Source organism: Micromys minutus (genome assembly GCF_963924665.1).
Source record: "Micromys minutus genome assembly, chromosome: 6".
In the NCBI taxonomy this organism is placed as follows: Eukaryota; Metazoa; Chordata; class Mammalia; order Rodentia; family Muridae; genus Micromys; species Micromys minutus.
In genome coordinates this window covers 82579186-82607162 of record NC_137975.1, presented here as the reverse complement: position 1 = coordinate 82607162, position 27977 = coordinate 82579186, and the positions used below count along the sequence as shown (strand labels likewise).

At 38.3% G+C, this 27977-nt stretch overlaps 1 pseudogene across 1 annotated transcript; it reads left to right on the top strand.

Annotated features, from left to right (window-relative positions):
• Positions 1-1654: 1654 nt before the first annotated feature.
• Positions 1655-27977, top strand: LOC308422107 (serpin B9-like; annotated as a pseudogene). The gene is made up of 4 exons: positions 1655-1685; positions 17786-17928; positions 26048-26203; positions 27576-27977. The product of its transcript is annotated as a serpin B9-like (transcript).

The window sequence follows — 27977 nt, the reverse complement described above, 5'->3', positions numbered from 1 at the left end:
ACTAGCAGGGGTATGGAGAGAAAAACTGTTTCAAAACAAACTATATATATATATATATGAGATTTATTCTTAATGTCAATGGTAGCAATGAATTAATCGGGTACCTGTATTTCTTTATTTTGGTCCCCAATAATTACACAAATAAACAAATATTTATTTAAAACCACAACTCAATAACTGAGTAATTAAATGAATACTTTTACTTTCTATAGTAAGTTGGCTACTCCCAACACCATCCAACTCACAATGGTTGCATATTATTATTGATGTGGTCCTTCAGACCTCTTCTTTGTGGCTCAAATTTCCTCATCCTGAAACTGATCTCATTCTTCCCCTCTTCCTCCTTTGGTTGGTGGACAACCTGCCCTATTTTCTCTTCTGCCTAGCCATTAAGTAATTTCCATTTATTGACAAGGTAGAAAATAAATGGTAAGAACAGTTTTCACAAATTTGAGACAGATAATTTGGTATAAGCATTACAATGCCATATTCATATTGAAACAAGATATGAGGGCAGAGAAATCAGCATTTGATTAACACAAGGGTGAACTTTACTCACTGTACAAAAACATTATGCCTATATACACATACATATATACACTTTTTTAAAATGCAGCAGATAATACTTTTTAAACACCTCATAGCAGGCATATTCTACCTTTTCTACCTTTTCTACTCTGGTACCAATAAACCAGAAGAGAAAATGAAGGTTTAGGTGTTTTTATACATGAAACATTTACAGACTGCCTTTGATCAGAATTCACCATCTACTTACTTGGATACCTGCTTTAGCAATGGGGAAGTGTTTTGAAAACATGATGAACTTTTGGTTAGTTGTGGAATTCATTCTCAAATGGTTAATACCTTATGCAGATTCTCTGCTGGATTCAACTCCAGTCAGTATTCTGGATCTTTCACCAAGCTCCTGTATATACTTCCTGGTAAAAATCCATATTTTTATTGACTTGTTTTGAAATAAAATTTTACTATATATCCTATATTGGCCTCAAACTCTGACCTCTGTCTCTTGCCTCATCACTGTTGATACCACAGTCATGTAAAATCTACCTTCTACAAGAATTCTTCTGTTAGATAACCAAAATTCTCCCTCTTCTACACCTGATCAGTCTCGATATCTGACCAGCAACCATGTCTCTCAGACAGCATCTGATCACTCTGACCTATCTTCAGCAGGGGTCAGAATGCCAGTTACCCGCAATATTTGCTCCTAGTAATTGTTTGCCTACCATCACCTGTCTTCCCTTTGGCTATGGATTACATGATGTACGTACTGTGCCAAGAACTGAGCCTTAACCTCTGTCTACCATCATATTATCCCATTGTTGTTCCTGATGATTATTACTAATGGATTCCATATTACAATCTCTCAGGGTAATTAAGAATGTTTTGGCTGGTTAATTGGTTTTCAGATCTCTGTCTCTGTGTTTTTCTGTTTTCCCTCTGTTTTCTCTGACATGTGTGTGTGTGTGTGTGTGTGTGTGTGTGTGTGTGTGTGTGTTTGAGAGTTGAGTCAAGGATTTATATAGCTCAGGCTAGTCTCAAGTATTGCTAAATGAACTTAAATGTTCTTTGCAGCTGAGTATGACCTTGAACCTGCGTCTGTCTCCCAAGTGAAGGATTACAGGCTTGCAACATGATGGACCACAGTAGTAGGGATGGCCAAAGTAAGTTCTGGTAACAAGTTGGGATGTTTGTGTACAGACAAGATACTGGCATTTGGCTTCACTATTTGCATCGAATGCGAACCCAACTGTTACTTTGTAACAGAAAAGACCTGCTTGAAATTTGTTTCACATTTGGAGTAGGGTGCACTGACAAAGCTTGACTACACAATGCCATCGACTGCCTCTTCTACGTGGTGTTTCCTCTGCACTATAGCAGCTTCTGTTCTGAGACTGTAGTCTGTGACTGTGGTCTATGACAGTGATCTGTGGATGGAGATGTTCAATTTCTTTCTTCCTGTCTGAATGACAGCGAATTCTGAGGCTTCCCATCTAGCCTCACCATTATAGCAGTCAAAGGACGGTATGGTAGATAACATCAAATATCTGCTTTTCAGCAAACCTATGCATTTTTTGTATGAAAAATTGCTTATGGTGTGGACACATTCCTAAGCATACTCAGTTAAGGAGTAGACTTTCTAAACATGTTCAGATTAAGATCATAATATAAGCAGGAGAGATGACACACACAACAGGGCATATTCTTGTTCAAGGTGACAGTTTTATAATTGTCACTTTGGGCATGAGCTTTTTAGACCCTTGTTCTAGCTGCCTAGAAATCAATCTTCTACAAACCTTTGGAACAAGAGGTAGAACTCTCAGCTCCTCCAGTTCCATGCCTATCTACTTTATGCCATAGCGATAATGATAATGAACTGAACCTCTGAATCTGTAAGCAAGCCCCAAATAAATGTTATCCTTTAAAGAGTTGTTGTGGTCATGGTGTCTGTTCATAGCAGGAAAACCTAAATGAATACAGGTTTGTTGCTGTTGTTGTTTTGTTTTGTTTTGTTTTGTTTTACCACAACAGGTGGCAAACCAATGTGTTAGGCAAGAATCCACTAGAAATTTTAAGATTATCAGCCTAAGAATTAGAAAGTTTTATTTTCTAAGTAATAGGGGACCAGCACCATGTTGAGTCATGTGATTTCTCAAGAGCCAGAACCTTAAACAAAAGAAACACAGAAGGAGAGTAGGCTTGAAGGCTGTAGGTCCCCTGCTGTGATAAGTACTGGTAGCTCAGAGAGCTAGAGACTAGAAGCCACTTGCTTCTTTAGCAAAAGTTATTTGAAAATGATTTAATTTAGGTTTGGTTTAATTGCTTTAAAGATAGTAGAAATATTTAATGCTCTATTTCAGGATACCCATATTTTTGAACATGGGCTCCATGGGAATTTGGGTTCAAATCTTAGTTAGACAAGCTGCCTGTTTCTTAATAACAGGTATCAATGGAAATGTGATTGAGTTTATTTTTTTATATTTAGAAGGAGAAAGTAAAGAGTTTATCTGAATCAAATAGGGATTTTCACCCACAGTTCAGAACTAAGATAGAAAAAATTAGTTACTGACTCCAAGTAGAGAGTGGTGATATTCACAACTTAATAAATTTATTAAAAATAGAAGTCTGTAGCACCAGGCAGAGTGCATAATAGATGTATATTATAGAAGTTATTAGTAAGTGGAAGTCTGTAGTACCAGGCAGAGTGCATAACAAATGTATATTATAAAGCAGTTGGTCCCCAGGTTCACCCTCCCTACCCTAGCTAGCTCCAGGGAACCAGCAACCCTGCATTGGGCTATTCCCAGCTGAATAACAAGGAGTGAGGAACCGAACGTATCATTTTAATTTTCAAAATGGTGTCATCTTAAGTTTGTGACATTATTTCTCTAGAGAAGATTACAAGATACAAGCTTTTCTGGTGGCTGACTAAGAGTTATGCTAATTAAAAAGGGTTATTTGTGTGTGTGTGTGTGTGTGTGTGTGTGTGTGTGTGTGTGTGTGTGTGTGTGATTAGAAAAGAGGATTTGGTTCTGGATGCCTTTCAGATTTATATAAATCAGATTTGATAGATGGAGACTGCCTGAAAAACTAGATTCAAGAGAATCAAATAAAAATATATCTTGATGATGCTAATGTATTGTTTTGAGATTTATATGTTGCAGAATATGCAGCTTTGATGAAGCTCATCATTAGAATGCTGAACTAGCCTAGTTTTCTAGTGTTGAATCTGCATGGCCCAACTATTGGGGTGTCTATTTCCACAGAGACACAGACACAGAGAACTGATGCCAATAGGCCAATAGGCAAGAGGTTTAATTGATAAATCTAGTATACTGAGATTGTTCTGAAAGTGGGACAGAGACAACCCTGATGTTTCAAAGTACACAATTTTTATACAGTTCTGAGGGCAGATTTTAGCAACACCATTGGGGTGGTGGCGTCTCATTAGTGGGTTACAGTAATTCTTGGATTTATTAGATGAAGGAGTTTAGGCTGATGATGATGCATATTTGGACTTTTCTATGGGACCTTGTGGCTGTCAGCCAGTAAATTCTGTCCTTGTTTACTTTCTCAAAACTGGGTGTTGTGAAAGTCTCAGAGCAGGGGCAACTTAACATGGCTAAGAGCCTCACAACATTTTTGGGTGTTTTGGAAAGTCTCAGGGAGGGGGACAGCTGCAACTTGACCCTAGGTGGTCTGGCCAAGAGCCATACACTAGTAAGAATATGAAAGACTCTGTGGCTGTGAATGATTTGAGCTGCGCAGACCAAGCACATAAGTTTTCAGTGGAGAAGAATTTCAGTATGTGACCTAGAGACTATATTCCTGGTATTTTGGCAAGGAGTGTTGCTCCTTTTGCCCTTTCTTGTCTGAAGTGTCTACCCAAGGGTAAGGTTAAGAGATTTATATTAATTGCATTGACAAAGAAAGTCTCAAAAAAACCCAGCAGAAATTTTGTTCTATGATTTAGTCTTATGAAGAAGATTTTAATGAGAAGGAACAAACTAAGGAAGAAAAAAATATAAAATGTATGGTTTAACTAGTAAAGGGGTACCGGCAAGTGAAATGGAACTGAATCCAATGTTCAAAGAGATAAACTAATAAAGAAGGTGGTAACTATGGAACAAGATCCCACCCAGCAAAGCTTAAATCAAAACATGGTAGTACACACCTTTAATGCCAGGAGACAGAGGAAAGCAGTTCTCTGAGTTCAAGGTCAACCTGGTAATAGAACAACTTCCAAGTTCACAAAACCTTCAGTCCAGGCATGGTGGTACATGCATTTCATTCCAGCATTCAGGAGACAGAGCCATGCAGATCTCTGAGTTCAAAGTCAATCTAGAGACCAAGTTCCAGAACAGCCAGTCTTAGGTGATATAAAAGAGCAAAGTTTTTAGGGGCTCTGAGACTTTTCTAAAACACCCCATTCTTAGACTGTGAGACTCCAATGACACAGAAATAGTTAAAGTCAGACTCAGAGATTTTCTAGTCACCCCAAGGCTAGGAGATTCCACCTGTGCCTGACAAATACAAGCAATGGCCCAGAGTAATTCTCAGAAAAAAAAACCACACACACACACACACACACACACACACACACAGAGAGAGAGAGAGAGAGAGAGAGAGAGAGAGAGAGAGAGAATATACTGACTGATAGCCACCCTGTCTCTAGAAAGCCCTAGATAGGGTTCTGACACATGTCATAATTAGCTCATGCTCTAATCACCCAATTCTGAGAAACAAAACAAGGACAATACCCTTTCAAAGTTTTAAAATATATAAACAAGTTTCTGAAAATGTATAAACAATGTTTTGGTGGACAGGTCAAGCTATTCTGACCAAGCTGAGTTAAGACAAAAAAAAAAAAAAAAAAAAAAAAAAAAGATTGCTTTAGGAACAGCTCTCCTACCCCCTCCCTGTACTGAATTCCAAGGAGAATGCAAATTGTCAACAAACTTACTGCCAAAGTTTCTACCTCCTTCCTCTCCTCTTTCTGAAAATTATACTGCTTGCCAATTGTAAAATAGTAGTTTACCCCATCACAAAAAAGTATAAAAGATAAATGCTTTTTGAGTTTGAGGTTGACTCTCCCTGCCGTGATGAACAACCACATGTATATGGAATATAAACCTCTTGTTATTACAGCAGTCTATCATCCACTTGTGTTCTGTAGGTTGTGCTCCTAAGCTAAAACTTCTCGAGGTCTTACAAAATAGGCAGTGAAGGATCTGGAAAACAGAAAGTTATTAATAATAGAATAAGGGGGTCATATTCCAGCTCACACAAGCAACAGACTTCAGCATCTTCAATCATGTGGATCTGGCTTTAGAATGAGGAATATAAGGGCCTATTGGGACAATTGATGCAGGTCAGTTAGAGCTAAGAAATTATCAATGATTAAGAAAAGTCTAGTATCACAGAGGTGAAACTTTCTGGAAAGTGTTTTCTGAGAAAGCACTAAGAACTGTATTGCAGAAATAACCTAGGTTGTACCTCATGATGCAGTTGAACTTTGTAAGAATCACCCAGGTGGCACTGGTTTGGGGCATATGAAGGGGTCATGAAGCAGTCTTGAGGCTTGGCACTGGGAAAGGCCAGGGAAAGCCACTGGTGCAGTATAGCCTCAGTTGTAGTTGATGAGCCAGAACTGAAGAAGTCATGCAAAAAAAAAAAAAAAAAAAAAAAGATATGAGGCTTGGTACCATTAAAGGAGCCTAGAGGAGACTATTGGTAAAGCCTGATTTTACAGAAATACCCCAGTGTATTGGAGATGATAGTACCATAGGATAATCACCAAAAACAGAATCAGCAGTGGAGTCAACCAGAGCTACAGAGAAAATAGCTAGAGATGTGACCTAAGCCCTCAGTAGGATCCCAGATGATCATGTCTGAATACCAATCACTAGAACAAGAAGCTATAACATTGAAGTTTCCATAGAAACCCAAAGACGTTTAAGATGCCAAAGCTGTAGGATATCTGCTGAGAACAGCTACTAACAGGGAGTGGAACAAGCCCAGGATAAAGAAATTTGCTGTAGTCAACAAAGATGAAAAAGGAGTTGAAGATCAGAACACTGCTTTGACATCAAACATGAAGATACAAAGTTTGAAATTTGATCAGCCAGTTTCTTGTCTTGCTTTAGAGATTACAGTTAAGTGATTGGATAAAAGGGACTAAATTTTGGACTGCTATAGACAATGGGTGCTTTTGAAGTTGGACTAAATGTATATTGCATTATGCTATATTTAGGTATGGCCTCCATAGACTCAAATGTTTGAACAAGCCTATGGGGACCAGGGAGTAGAATGGGGCAGTTTGAATATGCTTGGCCCAGGGTGTGGCATTATTTGGAGGTGGGGCCCTGTTGGAGTAGATGTGGCCTTGTTGGAGGAAGTGTGTCACTTTATTCCTTGTGGATAGGGTCTTATATCCACTTCCATGTGGGTTGGGGTATAAAAGCTAATGCTTTCATTGACTGCTCTGAAATGTTAGGGATGCCTCATTTACATATAAGAGGTTGATTAGTCCGGGTTCTCTAGAGTCACAGAACTTATGGGTATTCTCTATACAATAAGGGAATTTGTTGATGACTTATAGTCTCTAGTCCAACTCCCCCAAAATGGTCAACAGCAGCTCTGAATAGAAGTCCAAGGATCTAGCAGTTTCTAAATCCCACAAGGCAAGCAGGCAAAGAAGAAGGTATATTTCTTCTTCTAATGTCCTTTTGTAGGCCTTCAGCAGTAGGCATGGCCCAGATTAAAGGTGTGTACCACCACTCCTGGATCTGGGATTTGCTTTCTTCCAGATGAACTTGAACTCAGAGATCTCCTTACCTTAGTCTCCTAGGATTCACAGCAACGATGCCTCAAGATCTCCATGCCAAGGTCCATGTGAGAAACTTGTATCTCCCAGCCTCAAGTTCAGGATCACAGGTGAGTCTTCAAGTTGACAACCAGGTATAGCCATTACAAGAGGCTTCTGGTGGTGGTCCTACATGACTAATTGTTACCATCCCCTCTAAGGAGTCTCATGGTCATATGTTCCATCTCAAGAACTTAGTCAAGAGTAGATTTAAACATCTACCATTCTCAGTTATTAGAATTACTGGGGTTTCTGTATCTGCTATCTTACTAAGTTTTCTGTCTTAGGACAAGGTCCAGTACTCAACAATATGCTTAGCTCTGTCTCTTGATCTTAAGATTGCAAATGTGTACCCCCACATCCAGCAGTGACTGATTTATTTGTTCACCATACTAAAAGTCTCTCTGATTGTGACTCTTGTTGTTTATTAATTTAATAAACACACACTTGAAGTTTATTAAATTCTCCTGAATTGTTTCTCACATAACATTGTTTTAAGATACATTCTTTCCAGCCATCAGAGTCAGAACACTTTCCAGCCTAAGCTATCTTCCTACCACTGTGTGATCCACATCTGATTTCAGGACAGGAAGGGCGAGAGAAGGCTGGGGGGTTGAAAAATGTGTGGAACCAATGACAAATAGGACATATTTATTCACTGTGGGTGAAGACCACCAGGCTGGCAGCCTTGAGAAGGCACCCAGGCACCCAAGAACACACACACACACTTAGAACACAGAAAAGCACTGACCTAGACAGTGGAATACACAAACCACAGGATGGTAGGGACAGAGACTACAGACAGGCAGGGGAAGGTAGACTCAGGCTTCAGCCACCCATCTACAAGAACAACAAAAAACCCTAGGTTAGGACATACCATTTTCTGAGCAGAATTCCAAAAATTAAACCTCTAAAGCAAGAGCATCTTCAGTCTTTGGCCCTAGTAAACCACAGAGAGTCCAACAAAGGCAAGTAAAAAAGTTTTCTTAACAGAGGCCACAGAAGTTCTAGAAAGAGGCAGATCAGGGCTGTGACTACGGCTACAGGAACATTATTTTATTCATGTCTCACAGAGATAGCATTGTCACCTGTTTTATGCATAGGGTGTAAGGATCTTCAGTGTTGGGAAAACTTAGAATTTATCATAGAGATGAAAGGTTAACCAGAGAGCACAGTTAAGAATTCTATGTCTGAAGATTGATTGATTAAAATTATAAGGAAGAGGAGAAAAATGATGATGATGACCCCTCAAATAAAAATAGGCAGGACTTTGAGTAGGCAATCATATAGAAAGATTCTTTAAAGAACTAGTGAGCACATGAGCTTATGATTGACATTACTACTCCTCAGGAAATACCCAAGACCATAATGAGTAACTGCATCACACCTATTGGCTAAAATAAGAAAAGAGAAACCACACACAAGGAGAAATTGAAAGTCACACCATGCTGGTGGGAATATATAGGTGCATAAAATTCAAACTTATTAGGTATTTATTCAAACTGTAAATGTACAGTTGACATATGACCCAGAAATTCCTTGAGCTATACCCTAGGTAACTCCAAGAGAGCATATGTCTATATATAAATTTATACATAAATGTTCATAATAAAATTAATACTAGATTAAAGATATAAACAATCTTATGCTGAACAATTGAATAAAAACTTATTTTAGATAATATTCTTACTCAGGCAAAGAAATTAATATCTGACAAATACTTGCTTCAGATATAAAAGAAAGATCAAAGATATTAATGAGACTGGGAAAACACTGAAGCTCTTCAACCCTGGGTCTCATTAAGATTCTTGCCACCCACTTACTGTGAAGGTAGCTGACATGCATAAACTAATCAGTCTATTTAAGGATATTAAAAAAAAAAAAAAAAAAAAAAAAAAAAAACTAGTAAAACAGCAACCATGCTTACAACTGAAGCATGCAGGGTCATTCTTCTTTTTCAGATGTAAACATGAAAATTCCTAGGACTCTTACAAGAAAACCAATTTATAGTACAAGAGATGCCTTAGCAGCCTTCTAACCCATGATTTATCATTCCTGATTATAATTCATTTGCAATGTACCACTTAAGTCACATTTGTTTAGGGAAAACAAGGAAGAGAGCTTTGGCATATAGGACAACTGTGGTAGCCTTCTGGGATAGAAGTCACAAGCAGCAAAAATATGGAAATTTTTGACTCCAATAAACTCTCCAGGTATGAGAAGAAGGGGGGCCCATGCCATCAAGCAGGCAGTGCACTGAATATAATCACAATAACTTACTTCAGGGAGATGAAGTCCATGGAGAAGGGTATTGCAGTGGGATCTGTACATTGTAGAGTGTGTACAGTTTTATAGGCAGGCACATGTAGTAACAGACTAAATAGAGTAAATAAAATTGAGACACAGGAGGTAGAAAAAGGACAGAGCTTCACAGCCAAGAAGAGAGAAAATAAACATTCCTTGTTTTTGGAATATGAAGATGATGATGGCAGGGAAGTCTCTGAAGGGAGCAGGGGTGAGGAAGGAAAAGTAGTGTAGAAAGAAGAGACACTGTATCAGAAGATACAGGACAAAGGGAAAGATAACAATGGGCTAATTGCTTCAGTGATGTGGGACCAAAGTGAAAAGTGGCCCCAAGAATATGAGTTAAGAGAGAAGATGGTGAGCCTGGCTGTTGGTCAAAGCAGAGGAAATAAGAGAAAACCCAAGAGACAGGAGTCTGAAATCCCCTTCTGCTGGTGGAGGACAGAGAGAGAGACAGAGGAAGCAGATGTTGCAGGTAAAAGAAGCCAAACCTTTCCTCAAGCAAGATGAGCAAGAAAGCCACAGGCTAAAGTTCCTGCATCTGGGCTCAGTTCCTGCTGGGTCAGAGGTTAGAGGAAAAGTAGTGTGAGCAGCCTCTTGTGAAAAATATGGATCTGGTCAGCAGAAGATGAGCACCCTGGAGAAATCCAAAGTGCACCCCAGCAAGTTCAGGGAGGAAGAGATTGCGGATGTATAGGCCACAAGAAAAGCATAAAGAGAAGTCTTTCTAATGTTCCTGCTTCCCAGCAAGACTTCTTTCTATGTGAATGTTCTCTTCATGTGTCTTGACCTCATTTAGTTTCATTCTTTGTAGTTTTAAAAGCTTGACCTTAAATAACTAACACATAAATACTGGATCTCTATTAACTATCAAGAAAATGGGTTTTTCTCAGTTTCTTTGTAAGATGTAACATCTGAGAGCCACCAAAACCACACATGTAGCTACTGCTGAGACACTGAAGCCATGCTTCTTGAGAGCCTTGCATGCTTAGGTGTGTCTAATCTTCTCTCTTCCTAATTTTCTTTCTTTTATATATCACACCCTTTATATTTGTGTTTGCTTCTCAATAAATTCAACTCTGTTTCATACTGTCTCTTCCTGAATTTCCTTTTGTAACTAAGTCAAGGATGGTGGTTTCAATTGAGTTGAGTTTTAGGAAAATAATCAGCTCCCTGTAGATTGCATCATGTGGCAAGTTTGTTGCTTGTGCCCTAGTCACTGCCACCTTGAACACTTAAGGCTAAGGCACAGAAACATCAGGTTAGTAATAGAAGACTATACACATGACCACATATTTCATTCCCAGAAATGCTCATGATTGAGGGTAAAGGCAAGAAAAAAAAAAAAAAAAAAAGGATTAGTTTTGACAGGAAAGGATGGTGAGAGTGAAGAAATAGGCTTTGATACTGGGCACCAACTACATTTCCCACCTTCCACCCCAAACCCAGAGCACTATTAAAATCCAGCAAAGATTATTCCTTGGCATGTGGCAAAAGCTCCTACAATTTTCCCTTTCTCTAAGAGCCCAGATTTGCCCAACCCCCACCAGTCCTCTTCTTACAAAGGCCACAGCTAGCTGTCTCAGTGTAAGTGACCTGAGGCTCTAAACAGGAAGTGCCTGCCCTGAAGTAGGTGACTAAATGAATCAGCAGAATCTGTAAGGCTGCTCTGTTAAGCTACAGCAACATCCAGCCTAAAAAGCTACATTGAGCAGCAGCTACTCTGGTAGGTTTGGAGCCTGGCTCAGGCTGGAACTGTGGGACCCACAAGGGTTAGTTTTACAAGGCAGAGTCTGAATCTAGAAAAAAAAAAATCCAAGACTGCAGAATTAGGAAAAGAAACCGCTGGGAAGTGGTCTGTGATAGTGTAGGCCAAGTAAGTAAACTCTCTCTTACTTCTGGGCCTTTTAAACATCTGGGGTCTCTAATCTAAATCTGAACACTGCTAATTCCAATTTATAAAATAATTCAGTCCATGCTCACAGTAATTATGTCTTTGATTATTTATCTGAGGAATCCCTTTATCTTACTGTGCTTCCAAGTGCTTACTGTTAGCTGGCCAGACATCTCCCTACTATCACAGAGCCCAGAATATGGTTTATGTGGACAACAATTAGTAAGAGAAAGATTACATCTAGGAGTAATGAGCAGACTTGGGGTGGGGCAGCTGCTCTAGGGTAGAACATCAGAAGCCCTGAGGTTGTCCTGTTCCAATGATGGTAGAAATAATGAGAAGTTTGAACTCAGTGACAGGGATGGGGTAGGTAACATTCTAGGTGAATAAACAGCACTTTAAGGACTCAGAGGCAACTTTGAAGTGACATAAAGATGGGCAGGAATATAGGGGTACAAGCTGGATCAGATTAGAGGACCAACCAAAGGGAAAGTCAGTGAAATAAAGCAGCTTCATCTTTCCTCCAGAGCCCTGAAGACTTAAGGGAAGGAGTCAAAGAATCTAAGCATACTCTCATTATGCTGTGTCCCTTTGTCTTAGGAGTAGGAAGAGCCATTTGTTGGGGTGTTCTGAAGCTCCCTAGGCTACAAATCTGTAGATTGCTTTTGGTAAGATGGCCATTTTTAGAATGTTGATCTTTCCAATCCATGAGCATGGGAGATCTTTCCATTTTCTGAGATCTTCCTTGATTTCCTTCTTTAGACATTTAAAATTCTTGTCATACAGGTCCTTCACTTGCTTAGTTAGAGTCACACCATGTATTTCATATTGTTTGTGACTATTGTGAAGGGTATTCTTTCCCTAATTTCTTTCTCCGCATGTTTGTCCTTTGAATATAGGAAGGCTACTGATTTGTTTAAATTAATTTTATATCCAGCCACTTTGCTGAACTTGGTTATCAGCTGTAGGAGTTCTCTGGTGGAATTTGTGGGGTCACTTAAGTACACTATCATGTCATCTTCAAAAAGTGATGTTTTTACTTCTTCCTTTCCAATTTGTATCTGTTTGATTTCCTTTTGCTGTCTAATTGCTCCAGCCAGGACTTCCAGTACTAGGTTGAATAGGTAGGGGGAGAGTGGGCAGCCTTGTCACATCCCTGACTTTAGTGAGATTGCTTCAAGTTTCTCACTGTTAAGTTTGATGTTGGCTGTTGGTTTGCTGTATATTGCTTTTATTATGTTTAGGTATGGGTCTGAGATTCCTGTTCTTTCCACGACTTTTAACATGAAGGGGTGTTGGATTTTGTCAAATGCTTTCTCAGCATCTAGTGAGATGACCATGTGGTTTTTGTCTTTGAGTTTGTTTATATGGTGGATTACATTGGTGGATTTCCTTATATTAAACCATCCCTGCATCCTAGGGTTGAAGCCTACTTGGTCATGGTGAATGATCATTTTGATGTGTTCTTGGATTTGGTTTGCAAGTATTTTCTTGAGTATTTTTGCATTAATGTTCATAAGTGTGATTGATCTCAAGTTCTGTATTCTTGTAGGGTCTTTGTGTGGTTTAGAAACGAGGGTTATTGTAGCCTCAAAAAATGAGTTAGGTAGTAGTCCATCTGATTCTATCTTGTGGAATAGTTTGGAGAGTATTGGTATTATTTCGGCAATAAAAGTCTGATAAAATTCTGCACTGAATGCATCTGGACCTGGGCTTTTTTTGGTTGGGAGTCTTTTGATGACTGCCTCTATTTCTTTAGGTGTTATGGGATTATTTAGATGGTTTACCTGGTCCTGGTTTAACTTTAGGATCTTTTATCTGTCTAGGAATTCATCCATTTCCTCCAGATTTTCCAATTTTGTGGAGTATAGGCTTTTGTAGTAGGATCTGATGATTTCTTGAATTTCCTCAGTTTTAGTCGTTATTTCTCTACTTTCCTTTCTGATTTTGTTAATTTCTATACTCTCTCTTTTCCCTCTAGTTAGTCTGGCTAAGTGTTTATCAATCCTGTTAATTTTCTCAAAGAACCAGCTCTTGGTTTTGTTGATTCTTTCAATGGTTCTTTTTGTTTCTATTTGGTCTATTTCTGCCCTAAGTTTGATTATTTCTTGCTGTCTACTCCTCTTGGGTGTATCTGCTTCCTTTTGTTCTATAGCTTTCAACTGTGCTGTCAGGTTAGTAGTGTATGCTCTCTCCAGTTTCCTAATGGAAGCACTCAGAGCTATGATTTTTCTCTCAGTACTGCTTTCATTGTATCCCATAGGTTTGGGTATGTCGTTTTTTCATTTTCATTGAATTCTAGAAAATCCTTAACTTCTTTCTTTATTTCTTCTTTGACCCTGCTATTGTTTAATAGAGCATTGTTTAATTTCCATGTGTAAATGGTTCTTTTGTTGTCTTTGTTGTTATTAAAGATCAGCCTTAGCCCATGGTGATCTGAAAAGATGCATGGGAGTATTTCAATCTTCTTATATCGATTGAGGCTCATTCTGTGTCCAATCTGTGGTCAATTTTCGAGAAGGTACAGTGAGGTCCTGAGAAGAATGTGTATTCTTTTGTTTTAGGATGATATGTTCTGTAGATATCTATTCATTCCAGTTGTTGCATAGTCTCTGTTAGTTTTACAGTGTGCTTGTTCAGTTTCTGTTTCCATGATCTGTTCCTTGGTGAGAGTGGGGTATTAAAGTCTCCCACTATTATTGTGTTGGTTGAGATGTATTTTTTGAGCTTTTGTATGTTTCTTTTAAGAATGTGGGTGCTTTTTTACTTGGAGCATATATGATAATGATTGAGAGTTCCTCCTGACAGATTTTCCCTGTAATGAGTAAAAAGTGTCCTTCCTTATCTTTTTTGATAACTTTTGGTTGGAAATTTACTTTATTTGATATTAGAATAGCCACTCCAGCTTGCTTCTTGGGGCTGTTTGCTTGGAAGTTTTTTTCCCAACCTTTTACTCTGAGATAGTATCTGACTTTGTCTCTGAGATGAGTTTCCTGTATGCCGCAAAATGCTGGGTTTTGTTTATGTATCTAGTCTGATAGCCTATGTCTTTTTATTGGGGAGTTGAGTCCATTTATGTTAATAGATATCAAGGAAGAGTGGTTGCTGTTTCCTGCTATTTTTGCTTTCGTACGTTGAATTGTGTCTGTGTCTCTTTCGTCTTTTGGTTTTCTTGCTTAGGAGTTTTCTTGTTTTTACTAGGATGTAGTACCCCTCATTGTTATGGATTTTCATTGTAGTGCTGGGTTTGTGGTCAGATATTGTGTAAATTTAGACTTGTCTTGGAATATCTTCATCTCTCCATCTATGGTAATTGATAGTTTTGCTGGGTATAGCAGCTTGGGCTGGCACTTGTGCTCTCATAGGGTCTGCATGATGTCTGTCCAGGCTCTTCTACCTTTCCTAGTCTCTGTTGAGAAATCGGGTGTGATTCTGATTGGTCTGCCTTTATATGTTATATGACCTTTTCCCCTTACTGCCTTTAGTATTCTTTCTTTGCTTTGGGCACTTGGTGTTTTGACTATTATGTGTCAGGAGGAATTTCTTTTCTGGTCCAACCTATTTGGAGTTCTGTAGGCTTCTTTTATGCTCTTGGTCATCTCATTTTTAAGGGTAGGGAAGTTTTCTTCCAGGATTTTGTTGAAGATATTTACTGTACCTCTTAGTTGATATTCTTTGCCCTCTTCTATTCTTATTATCCTTAGGTTTGGTCTTCTTATTGTGTCCTGGATCTCCTGGACATTTTGGGTTAGGAGCTTTTTGGTTTTTGCATCTTCTCTGACTGTTTTGTCTTTGTTTTCAATGTTGTCTTCAGCTCCTGAGATTCTCTCTTCCATCTCTTGTAGTCAGTTGGAAATGCTTGCACCTCTAACTCCTGATTTCTTTTTTAAGATTTCTACTTCTAGGGTTGTGTCTTTTAGTGTTTTCTTTATTGTGTCCATTTCTGTTTTAAATTCTGTCTTCCATTCCTTCATCTCTTTGGTTCTCTTTTCTCCATGTTCTTTGAGATTTTTTCTTGTTTCTTCTTTAAAAGCTTCTAATTCTTTATTCTTTTCCTCCTGCTCTTGTTTACGGATCTCTATCATCATCTTGAGGTAGGATTTCAGGTCTGTGTCTTCTTTTTCTGGAGTGTTTTGCATTCCGCTGTTTGGTGTGATGAGAGAATTGGGTTCTAGTGTTGCCAGGTTGTCTTGGTTTCCCTGGGGTATGCTCTTTCACTTTCCTCTTGCCATCTTGTTGTCAGTGATATGTTCTCATCTTTCCCTTGTACCTGGCCATTGTCCCTGGATCTCTGCTGGTCCAGGTGGTGGTTGGTCTGAGCCCTGTTCTGCGCCCCAAGGCTGCCAGGTGGGAACAGAGGTCCCAATGCTGGGTTCCTGGTCCCTGGATCAGGCTCGGCAGGGGCGCACTTTTTGTGCATGCTCGGCAGAGATCTCTCTGCCCCCTTGTAGTCTGTTCCCCTTCTCCTTCACAGTCATTTCAAAGTCAAAGTCAATCAGACTATCTAGACCACCTGGTATAATTTAGAGCACAGGGAATTCATGGAGGTTCTACTCAGACACTTAGATTTTTAAATACAAGTTGTTAGTATATTTCTCTAGGACAGATATGCAAATATGATGAGAACTCATGAGCCTGACTTCAAGTCTAACAGGTTACATTAGAAGACATGGGTGTTCTGAAGTGATCACAGGTCATGTGACTTCACCACCTTTAAGATGAAGATTCATGGATAGACTGTCCCATAATCCTCTCCAATGTCTGCTTCTTCCTAGAGTCTGTGCTGTGTCAGCTCTAACCATCTTTACCTCTGAAGAGAAATCCTTTTTCTGCTTCCATGATTCCTGCATTTTTTTCATTACTTACATTTGATGAAACTGGACTTGATTTGCATTGAACATACTCTGTCAGGACTGCTCAGTTATATTAAGTTGAAAGAGCCTCCCATTTGGGGATGAAGCTTCTATATTTTGATATTAGATATGACATGTTCCAGCATTTGTCTTTTTGATCATTGAGATCGTTGTCTGATATTTGAACCATTCAGATGTTTCTTCATCACTAGGTAAATTCTTTATAGGACAAAATATAGAAAGAAAACCTTTCTTGGTCTTCTCAATTGTTTGCCCATTTCTCATTAGAGTTTTACTTCCTGTGCTCTCTTCATATTGTAAATTAGCAAAAATTGCCTTGATCAGTGAGAGGATATACTTTAAGAGTGAAGAAAGGTATCTGTCACCTGACCTTCATTTTGTCTTCCTGGGATGGACTCCAAAGTGTGAAATAACAATACCTCCTCCTTAAACTACTTTCTACCTTTGTTGCTCTTACATGTTGTGGTATGATAGAACTGGGCATGACCATGGAGTGCTAGATGAAGCTCTATATGTAACATTAATTTATTAATTAGTAATTGTTCTCCAGAGTACTAGAATGAATACATATTACAGAGGTGATTTAATTGATTAGCATACACAGTGCAACCTTCAACAGTCAGTCAGCCATTTACTGCATGTGGAGAGGTTGAGAATCTGGTAACTTCTGAGTCTAGGAGTTTGGACACCTCAGTAATCTCAGTCTGGCATGGAAAGCCTTGAGGATTTGCAGTGTCACTAGTCTTTGTCCTCAAGATGACCAAATCAACTGTCAGTTAAAAATGTCCTGTATGGTGGCTTGAATGAACCAATGCCTTCACAAGCAAGGACTGAAGACAAGCGGGCAAGAGCAGAGCTGTTTTATTATTAGACTTTTGTATCTGACAGCACAACAATGGGTTGTGCACCCTGGGGAGCTTCATCTCTATTAATTACTCTTTCTAGGGAAATTTCTCACAGATCCCCCCAGATAAACAGGACTCTTAGCAGATCCCAGATGTGATCAAAATTTCAACCAACAATAACCCTTCTGAGGGTAACAGTGTGCTCCTCCCACATTTCCTCCTTGTTTTGTTCTCCATAGGCTTTTCCCAAACCTGCTTTCCATGAGAGACTTACTAATCGTCAACTTAGTGATGTTCCGCCAGTGTACCTGAACTTGAGTTCAAAGCTGTTTCATAGTGATTTGTTTTGATTTATTTTTAATATATTTATCTAATTTCAGCAAATTCGAACATGATGTTTGAATGTGCCAACATGTTTTATCAGTTTATGTCTTGTACTTGTCTAAAATGAACCTAAATGAAATCTCTGCTTTCTCAAAAGGAAAAATTCCAGAGTTGTTGTCAGATGACTCAGTTGATTCACAGGCCAGGCTGGTTCTCATCAATGTCTTATATTTCAAAGGCACATGGGATCAACATTTTCCCAAAGAATCCACCAGGGAAATGCCATTTAAAATAAAGAAGGTAAGGAATAGTATCCAGAACTTCATGCCAGTGTGATAAAGAAATTCCATGGAAAACATTAATCATGACAGTGTGTAGTTCAGGACTCAGGGATAGATATTGAATATCCTGTTTGGGGCAGTGACCTGGCACTGAAGTCAAAAAGAAAGAGATCAGGAAAGCACCAAAACTTTTTGGTACTTATGTTTCTGAATGAAAGTTTAAACTCCGTAGAGAAATGATAGGAATAAGGAATATTTACTGCCTGTGTAACTTTGTGCACAGATATTGAGTGACTTTTCCCACTTCTGATACTTTATCATAACATTTGTTGCAACCACATTCTAGAAACACATGTTTTGGTGTAGAACAGGCACTCAGGCGATCTGACACCAAGAACGGTGTATATCCAGGGACATAGGCCTGGTGAGATGGCATTCCAAGTAGCCAGGGAGCAAAGGTTTGTGCCGAGCTCTCAGAGAGTGTCACCCCCCATTGGTTCAGGGGAGCAGGAACCCTGCTTGAGAGTGTCTGTTTCCACCCACTGGCCCCTGTATGCAGAACAGGCACTCAGGCCATCTGCCACCAGGAACAGCGGTGATCCAAGGACACAGGCTAGGTACAAGGGAGAGACAAGAACCAATCACTGACAACAAGACTACATATAATCTCAGACAACAAGATGGCAAGAAAGAAGAAAGTGAAAGAACACACCCCAGGAAAACAAAGACAACCTGGCAACACCAGAACCCAGCTCTCCCATCACAGCAAATAGTGGAAGGCCAAACACTCCAGAAAAAGAAGACTCAGACCCAAAATCATACCTCAAGATGATGATAGAGATCCTTAAACAAGAACGAGAGGGAAAGCATAAAGAAATAGAAACTTTAAAAGAGGAAACAAAAAAAAAAAAAAAAAAAACCTCAAAGAAATCAAAGAACTAGAGGAAAACAGAACCACAGAGATGAAGGAATGGAAGATGGAATTTAAAACAGAAATGGAAACAATAAACAAAACACTAAAAGAGACAATCATAGAGGTAGTAAAACTAAAAAAGAAATCAGGAGTCACAGATGCAAGCATTTCCAACAGACTACAAGAGATGTAAGAGAGAATCTTGGGGGCTGAAGACAACAATGAAAACATAGACAAAAGAGTCAGAGAAGATGCAAAATCCAAAAAGCTCCTAACCCAAAATGTCCAGGAGATCCAGGACACAATGAGAAGACCAAACCTAAGGATAATAGGAATAGAAAAGAAGGAAGAATAACAACTAAGGGGCACAGTAAATATCTTCAACAAAATCCTGGAAGAAAACTTCCCTACCCTTAAGAATGAGATGACCACGAGCATAAAAGAAGACAACAGAACTCCAAATATAGTGAACCAGAAAAGAAATTCCTCCTGACACATAACAGTAAAAACGCCAAGTGCCCAAAGCAAAGAAAGAATACTAAAAGCAGTAAGGGGAAAAGGTCATGTAAAATATGAAAGCAGACCAATCAGAATCACACCTGACTTCTCAACAGAGACTATGAAAGGTAGAAGAGCCTGGACAGACATCATGCAGACCCTAAGAGAGCACAAGTGTCAGCCCAAGCTGTTATACCCAGGAAACCCCACAATCACCATAGATGGAGAGACCCAGATATTCCAAGACAAAACTAAGTTTACACAATATCTGACCACAAACCCAGCACTACAGCGAATGATAGGTGGAAAACCCAATACAAGGAGGGAAACTACATCCTAGTAAAAACAAGAAAATATCTAAGCAAGAAAACCAAAAGAAGAAAGACACAGGCACAATTCTAACTTCAAAAGCAAAAAGAGCAGGAAACAGCAACCACTGTTACTTAATATCTGTTAACATAAATGGACTCAACTCCCCAATAAAAAGATATAGGCTATCAGACTGGATACATTAAAAAACCCAGCATTTTGCTGCATACAGAAAACTCATCTCAGAGACAAAGACAGACACTATCTCAGAATAAAAGCTTGGGGGGAAAAAAAACCTTCTAAGCAAACAGCCCCAAGAAGTAAGCTGGGGTGGCCATTTAAATATCAAATAAAGTAGATTTTCAACCAAAAGGTATCAAAAAAGATAAGGAAGAACACTTTTTACTCATTACAGGGAAAATCTGTCAGGAGGAACTCTCAATCTTTAACATATATGCTCCAAATAAAAAAGCACCCATATTCATAAAAGAAACCCTACTAAAGCTCAAATATACATTTCACCCCACACATTAATAGTGGGAAACCTCAACTCCCCACTATCACAATTGACAGATCATGGAAACAGAAACTGAACAAGGACACAGTGAAACTAGCAGAGGTTATGAATCAATTGGAATTAATAGACATCTACAGAACATATCATCCTAAAACAAAAGAATAAACCTTCTTCTGAGAAGCTCAAGGCACCTTATCTAAAATTGACCATATAATTTGTCGCAAAACAAGCCTAAATAGATATAAGAAGATTGAAATCCTCCCATGCATCCTTTTAGATCACCACAATCTATAGCTGGTCTTAAATAACAACAAAAAAAAACAAAAAGCCCATATACACATGGAAACTAAATACGCTCTATTAAACGATAGCAGGGTCAAAGAAGAAATAAAGAAAGAAATTAAGGATTTTCTAGAATTTAATGAAAACGCAACATACCCAAACCTATGGGATGCAATGAAAGCAGTACTGAGAGGAAAACTCATTGCTCTGGTTACTTCCAAAAAAAAAAAAAAAGAAAAAAAGAAAAAAGAAAAAAAAAAGAAAAAAAAAAAGAAAAAAGAAAAAACTGGAGAGAACATACACTAGAAACTTGACAGCACAGTAGAAAGCTATAGAACAAAAGGAAGCAGATACACCCAAGAGGAGTAGATGGCAAAAAATAATCAAACTCAGAGCAGAAATTGAACAAATAGAAACAAAAAGAACCATTGAAAGAATCAACAAAACCAAGAGCTGGTTCTTTGAGAAAATTAACAAGATTGATAAACCGTTAGCCAGACTAACTAGAGGGCAAAGAGAGCATATCCAAATTAACAAAATCAGAAAAGAAAGTGGAGACATAATAACTGAAATCGAGGAAATTCAAGAAATCATCATATCCTACTAAAAAAGCCTATACTCAACAAAGCTGGAAAATCTGGAGGAAATGGAGAAATTCTTAAATAGATACCAGATACTGAAGTTAAACCAGGACCAGGTAAACCATCTAAATAATCCCATAATTCCTAAAGAAATAGAAGCAGTCATCAAAAGCCTCCCAACCAAAAAAAGCCCAGGTCCAGATGGGTTCAGTACAGAATTCGATCAGACATTTATTGATGACCTAATACCAATACTCTCCAAAATATTCCACAAATAGAATCAGATGGAACACTACCTAACTCATTTTTTGAGGCCACAATAACCCTTGTGCCTAAACCACACAAAGACCCTACAAAAAAAGAGAACTTCAGACCAATCTCACTTATGAAATTGATGCAAAAGTACTCAACAATATCCTTGCAAACCGAATCCAAGAACACATCAAAATGATCATTCACCATGATCAAGTAGGCTTCATCACTGGGACACAGGGATGTTTTAATATATGGAAATACATCAACGTAATCCACTATATAAACAAACTCAAAGAAAAATACACATGGTCATCTCACTAGATGCTGAGAAAGCATTTGACAAATTTCAACACCCCTTCATGTTAAAAGTCGTGGAAAGAACAGGTTCCAAGGCCCATACCTAAACATAATAAAAGCAATATACAGCAAACAAACAGCCAACATCAAACTTAATGGTGGGAATCTTGAAGCAATCCCACTAAAATCAGGGACGTGACAAGGCTGCCCACTCTTCCCCTACCTATTCAACATAGTACTGGAAATCTTAGCCTAGGCATTTAGACAACAAAGGAAATCAAAGGGATACAAATTGGAAAGGAAGTAGTAAAAACATCACTGTTTGCAGATGACCTGATAGTGTACTTAAGTGACCCCAAAAATTCCACAGGAGTACTTCTATAGCTGAAAAACAAGTTCAGCAAGGTGGCTTGATATAAAATTAACTCAAACAAATCAGTAGCCTTCCTCTACTCAAAGGACAAACATGCGGAGAAAGAAATTAGGGAAAAGATACCCTTCACAATAGTCACAAACAATATGAAATACATGGTGTGACTCTAACTAAGCAAGTGAAGGACCTGTATGACAAGAATTTTAAATGTCTAAAGAAGAAAATCGAGGAAGATCTCAGAAAATGGAAAGATCTCCCATGCTCATGGATTGGAAGGATCAACATTGTAAAAATGGCCATCTTACCAAAAGCAATATACAGATTCAATGCAATCTCCATTCAAATTCCTACCCAATTCTTCATAGAGGTGGAAAGAGCAATGTGCAATTTCATCTGGAATAACCAAAGACCTAGAATAGCGAAATCTATCCTCAACAACAAAAAAACATCTGCGGGAATCACTATCCCTGACCTCAAGCTATATTACAAGGCAATTGTGCTAAAAACAGCATGGTACTGGTACAGAGATAGTCATGTGGATTAATGGAATAGTATAGAAGATCCAGAACTGAGCCCTCACATATATGGTCACCTAATTTTTGACAAAGGAGTTGTAAACATTCAATGGAAAAAGGACAGCCTCTTCAACAAATGGTGTTGGTCCAATTGGCACTCAACATGCAGAAGAATGAAAATAGACCCTTTCTTATCCTCTTGTACAAAGCTCAAGTGCAAGTGGATCAAAGATCTCCACATTAAACTAGGTACACTGAAATTATTAGAAGAGAAAGTAGGAAAAACCTTAGAACACATAGGAACAGTAGAAAATATCCTGAACAGAACACCAATGACTCGTGCTCCTAGGTCAAAGATTGACAAAAGGGACTTAATGAGATTGCAAAGTTTCTGTAAGGCTAAGGACACTGTCAAGAAACCAAAATGGCAGCCAACAGAGTGGGAAAATATCTTTACCAACTCCACATCAGATATAGGCCTTATATCCAAGGTATACAAAGAATTCAAGAAGTTAGACACCAGAGAATCAAACAACCCTATTAAAAATGGGGTACAGAGCTAAACAAAAGATCTCAATTGAGGAATATCGAATGGCTGAGAGGCATCTAAGGAAGTGCTCGACATCCTTAGCCATCAGGAAAATGCAAATCAAAACCAACCTGAGATCCCACCTCACACCATTCAGAATGGCTAAGATCAAAAATTCAGATGACAGCAGATGCTGGCGAGGATGTGGAGAAAGAGGAACACTTCTCCACTGTTGGTGTGGTTGTAAACTGGTACAACCACTCTGGAAATCAGTCTGGTGATTCCTCAGAAAACTGAACATAGTACTACCTGAAGACCCAATTTTTCCACTTCTGTGCATATACTCCTGGAAAGCTCCAACAAACTACAAAGACACATGCACCACAGTGTTAATAGTAGCCCTATTTATAATAGCCAGAAGCTGGAAAGAACCCAGATGTCTTTCAGTAGATGAATGGATACAAAAATTGTGGTATATTTACACAATGGAATACTTACTACTCAGCTATCAGAAACAATGACTTTATGAAATTCTTAAGAAAATGGAAGCATCTAGAGAATATCATTCTGAGTGAGATAACCCAGTCACAAAAGAACAGACATAATATGCAGTCACTGATAATTGGATATTAACCCTAGAAACCTCTGAATACACCAAAAACAACTCACAGACTATATGAAGTTCAAGGGGAAAAAAATAAAATGAAAAACCATTATGCTTAATCTTTACACAACAAGAAAACTTTGACTAATTCCAGGTTATATCTTGTTTTACCTGTACTTTATGCTCATTGTAACTAGTAAGATCTTAATGCACACTATCAAACCTTTAAAAAAAACCAAGTAGTGACAAAAATGTATTTGTATACTTTTATGCAAAAATGCTTAAAATCTGTACATTTATCTTTGTTTTTTAGAATAAAGTTGTTCAATTAAAAAAATAAAAAATTAAAAAAGAAACATAATTTGTCTTTTAAATATCTAAAGAGAAAATTGAGGTGCTAAGGTAATATAAAACATGTATAGAGCCCAAGGTATAAAGCAAAGAAATATACAGACATTTATATAAGAATATTTTAATTTAAAAATTCATTTTAGATTATTGGTTAATTCATATTATTAAGCAGTATTTATAGATTTGTAATACTGAAAATGAATGATTAAGGTGTCAATCTGAATTAGTATGTAATTTGAATTAGATTTTTTGGTGATCTACCCAATCTCTATGAAGTATAGTTTATTGTATTTTTGAACACATAGAATTTAAAATTCCCATAGAGTTTAATTAGCAGCACTTCTTATTCAAAAAAAGTTCATAAAACTGAGTTATTTGGGAAGTTTATTACTCATGATGTTTAGTATATAGCAAATTTTAATGTTTATTGTATCATTTATTTGAAGTCTTCTTAGATGGTCCTAATTCTGTATTTAAGAAATAATTCTAGACTATTAGAAATGAACCAAGTAGATTAATTGACAGAAAGATACATGAGGCTCTATACTAATGGCTTATAATTTGTAATGGTGGGCAAAATTTTTCTGCATTGGGATAGATTATCACAGTTTCTGTATCACACAGAGGCATGGACATGTGTCCATATGGTTCCAATTTTGTAGTAATTTAACTTGGCATTTCCCTTCCCTCTGATGGGCTATCAGGATGTCGCTTCAACCTTAACCTATGAGTGTCTGTGCTCCTGGGCTTGCTGCTCTGTAATAGGCTAGATGGTTACCATTCATCATGAATCTTTGAGCATGCTTAAGGACAAGGTTCCATTGTCTATGTTGTTTTCTGAGAGGATGTATCTGTCTGTAGTACCATTAACAGCACTATGAACATATTCTGGTCTACTTTATGGTAACTTTTTCTGTTATTTATAATTGAATATGCTGTTTTAGTTTTTGATTTTTGTTTGTTTTAGATATGATTTTTGACCATGTTAAATGGGTAAAATCCTATATCTGAAGCGTTAGTAATATTTCTATTAGTGTTAAGAAACTTTCTGAGATAGTCAAATTCAAGTAAGAAATGTTTATTTCGGCTAATGAATCCTTAAGTTTCACTTTGGGTCCATTGGCCTAATCACTGCAGGTTGTGCTGGTACAGTAAAACATTGTGGAAATGCATGCTGAAGGCTTCTACACCTCACAACACTCAGGAAGCAAAAGAGAGAAACAGCAAGGGGCTATAATGTCAATATGTACTTCAGGGGCACCCTTTCAAAATATTTAGTTTTCTCCCACTTACCCCTACTTCCTAAAAGAGTGGATAGCTATTATTAGTGCCTGTCTGGGGACAAAGGCTTTGAAACATGAGCTTTTGTGCAACATTTAAACCCAACTCTAGGATTTTAGAATATTAATATGTGAATGCTAGGTTTCTTTTTTTAGATAACTCATTGTCTTTCTGTATCATATATATCTATATATAGATCATGATAATTTTTGGATATGGGTTTTTATTTTTGTTCTTGTGTTTGTGTGTATGTGTGTATATGTATGTATGTGTTTGTGAACCTGACACAATAAAACAAAAAAGGCTATAAATTGAAAAATTGCCTCCATAAGATGGTTCTAGAGGCCAATCTGTTGGGAATTCTTTTGGTTGCTGGAGAAGAGAACAGCACTCTGGGGGTGGTACCAACACTGGGCAGGTGTTCCTAGGTTATGAAGGAAAGCAGGCTGAGAAGTGGATGAGGGACATGCCAATAAGTAGCATTCCTTTGTGTCTTAAGTCTGAGTTCTGACTCTGAATTCCCCCAGCAAGGGAATGTGAATGGAGAGTTTTTATCAGGCAAATCCTTTCATCCCCAAGTTGTTTTTTAGTATAGTATTTTATCTCATAGGACACACCCTAACAGTGACAGTCCCATATCTGCTGACATTCAGTATTTTAATGAAACCAGGAAGAGGCAGGCAGACATTATCTAAGCGTTCATTGAATCATGAATATTGATTATATTGTGAGTGCTGAAATATTCATTGTGAGCCCCGAAGTTTACTGCAGCTCATTTGGAAACCTTGACATCTCTCCAGAATATGTTTTATGTCATGTATTTGTCTGCTCAGGATGAGAACAGGCCAGTACAGATGATGCATCAGGAAGACATGTGTGAGCTTGCCTATGTGAAGGAGGTGCTCACTAGATTGCTGGTGATGCCCTACTAGGGCATGGAGTTGAGCTTGGTGGTCTTGCTCCCAGTTGATGGTGTGGATCTCAGCAAGGTAAGCCAGGAGAGTCCACAACATTCATCACTCTAAATGTCTTCAAGAAGAATCCAGTGTCATATATATCTTTGTCATTAGAACAATGATTTCACCTTAGTTATTTCCATTTCACAATGTGTTACTCACAGATTCAGCTTCAAGTTACATGCAGGAACATGGTCTTGGGCTCAAATCTGTGTTTCAGATTCCCACTGTAAGCTTTGTGCCCATGCCATGTGACATAAATTCATCTCTAGAATGAGCAGTGGCTACCTAATAGAATGAAGTCAGGGCAACTCAACAGATGAACTTAGCAGATTAATTGGAAAATAAGCTCTCCGCATAAATATAACCCATGCCATAATTTTGTCAGTATTTCATTTAATATATGAGATTATAAAATGGACAAAAATACTAAATTTATAGTCAGCAAAGAGAAAGAGGATCCAGGGAAGTCATTGTACCATTTCTTGGCTTTCCTTGCAGCAAGATTTCTCTCAGTGTGTAAGCCATCCTCTGAATGGTGGGAAGTGGAGTGTGGATGACCAAAAGAATCTTTGTAAGCAGAGCAGCTCCCCTGGCTCTCAGCATCATAATTGTGCCATTCTCTGGGGTGTTAGCTAGTTTTTCATCCCTGACAAGATGCCTGAAATAAATACCTTAGGGAAGGAAAGATGTATGTTGGCATATATTTTTAGAGAGTTTGTTTCAAGTTACATGGTACTATCATTGTTTGGCATTGTGGCAGCTGCATGTGGCAGGGAATACAGACCTTTTAGTTAACAGAGAGCATAGAAAGGAGAAAGGACACATAGAACCAAAGAAACACCCCTAGCAAATATAGTTTTCAATTAGCTACACCCATTTCATGCCTAAAATGTTAGCTGCTTCCCAAAATGTTGCCACAAACTTAAAAACAAAGGTCTGCTATGAGCCTTCTAGTGTAATTTCACATTCAAACCACAGCAGTTCACAAGAGTTCTGCCCTGTATCAACCTCTCTTCTGGTGTGGCTCACAAGTGTTATTTCTTTCAGATTTGTAATTTTTATTTTAGCACCAATGATTTACTGTCTTCAAAACAAAATCTAGTTCAAGAAACAAAACAAATATAACCAAATCATAATCATCTGGACATGAATGCCTATTAGAGTAAAAGATTTCTCAGAAGTGATTTAGGAGAGGACAGCTAGGTCTTCCTACCCTGGGCTACTTCATATCTCTGCCCATCAAGAATGCCACGTATAAGCTAATGAGACAGGAAAATCCTCATTCTGCTTGCCGTGTTTATACTTAGTGGCAGTGTATGACAATGGAGGTTACTGTGGATAGGAGTGCCTATGTGGCTCTTGGTAAACACCAGCTTCGAGTCTGAAAGTCTCTAATTGTCAGGTGGAAAATGATCTCACTTTTGAAAAGTTAACAGCCTGGATCAAACCAGACAATATATGGGGCACTAATGTTAAAGTTTTCCTTCCAAAATTTAAACTTCAAGAGGATTATGAGATAAAATCTCTGCTGCAGCACTTGGGAATAGTGGATGTCTTCAAAGAGTCCAAGGCTGACTTATCAGCAATGTCTCCAGAAAGAACCCTGTGTGTGTCCAAGTTTGTTCACAAGAGTATAGTGCAAATCAATGAGGAAGGCACAGAGGCTGCAGCAGCCTCATATGTCAAATGCATTCCTCTTTGCTCTGGTGGTCCTCAGTTCTGTGCTAACCACCCATTCCTTTTCTTCATCTGGCACAACAAAACCAATAGTATTCTGTGCTGTGGCAGGTTTACATCTCCATAA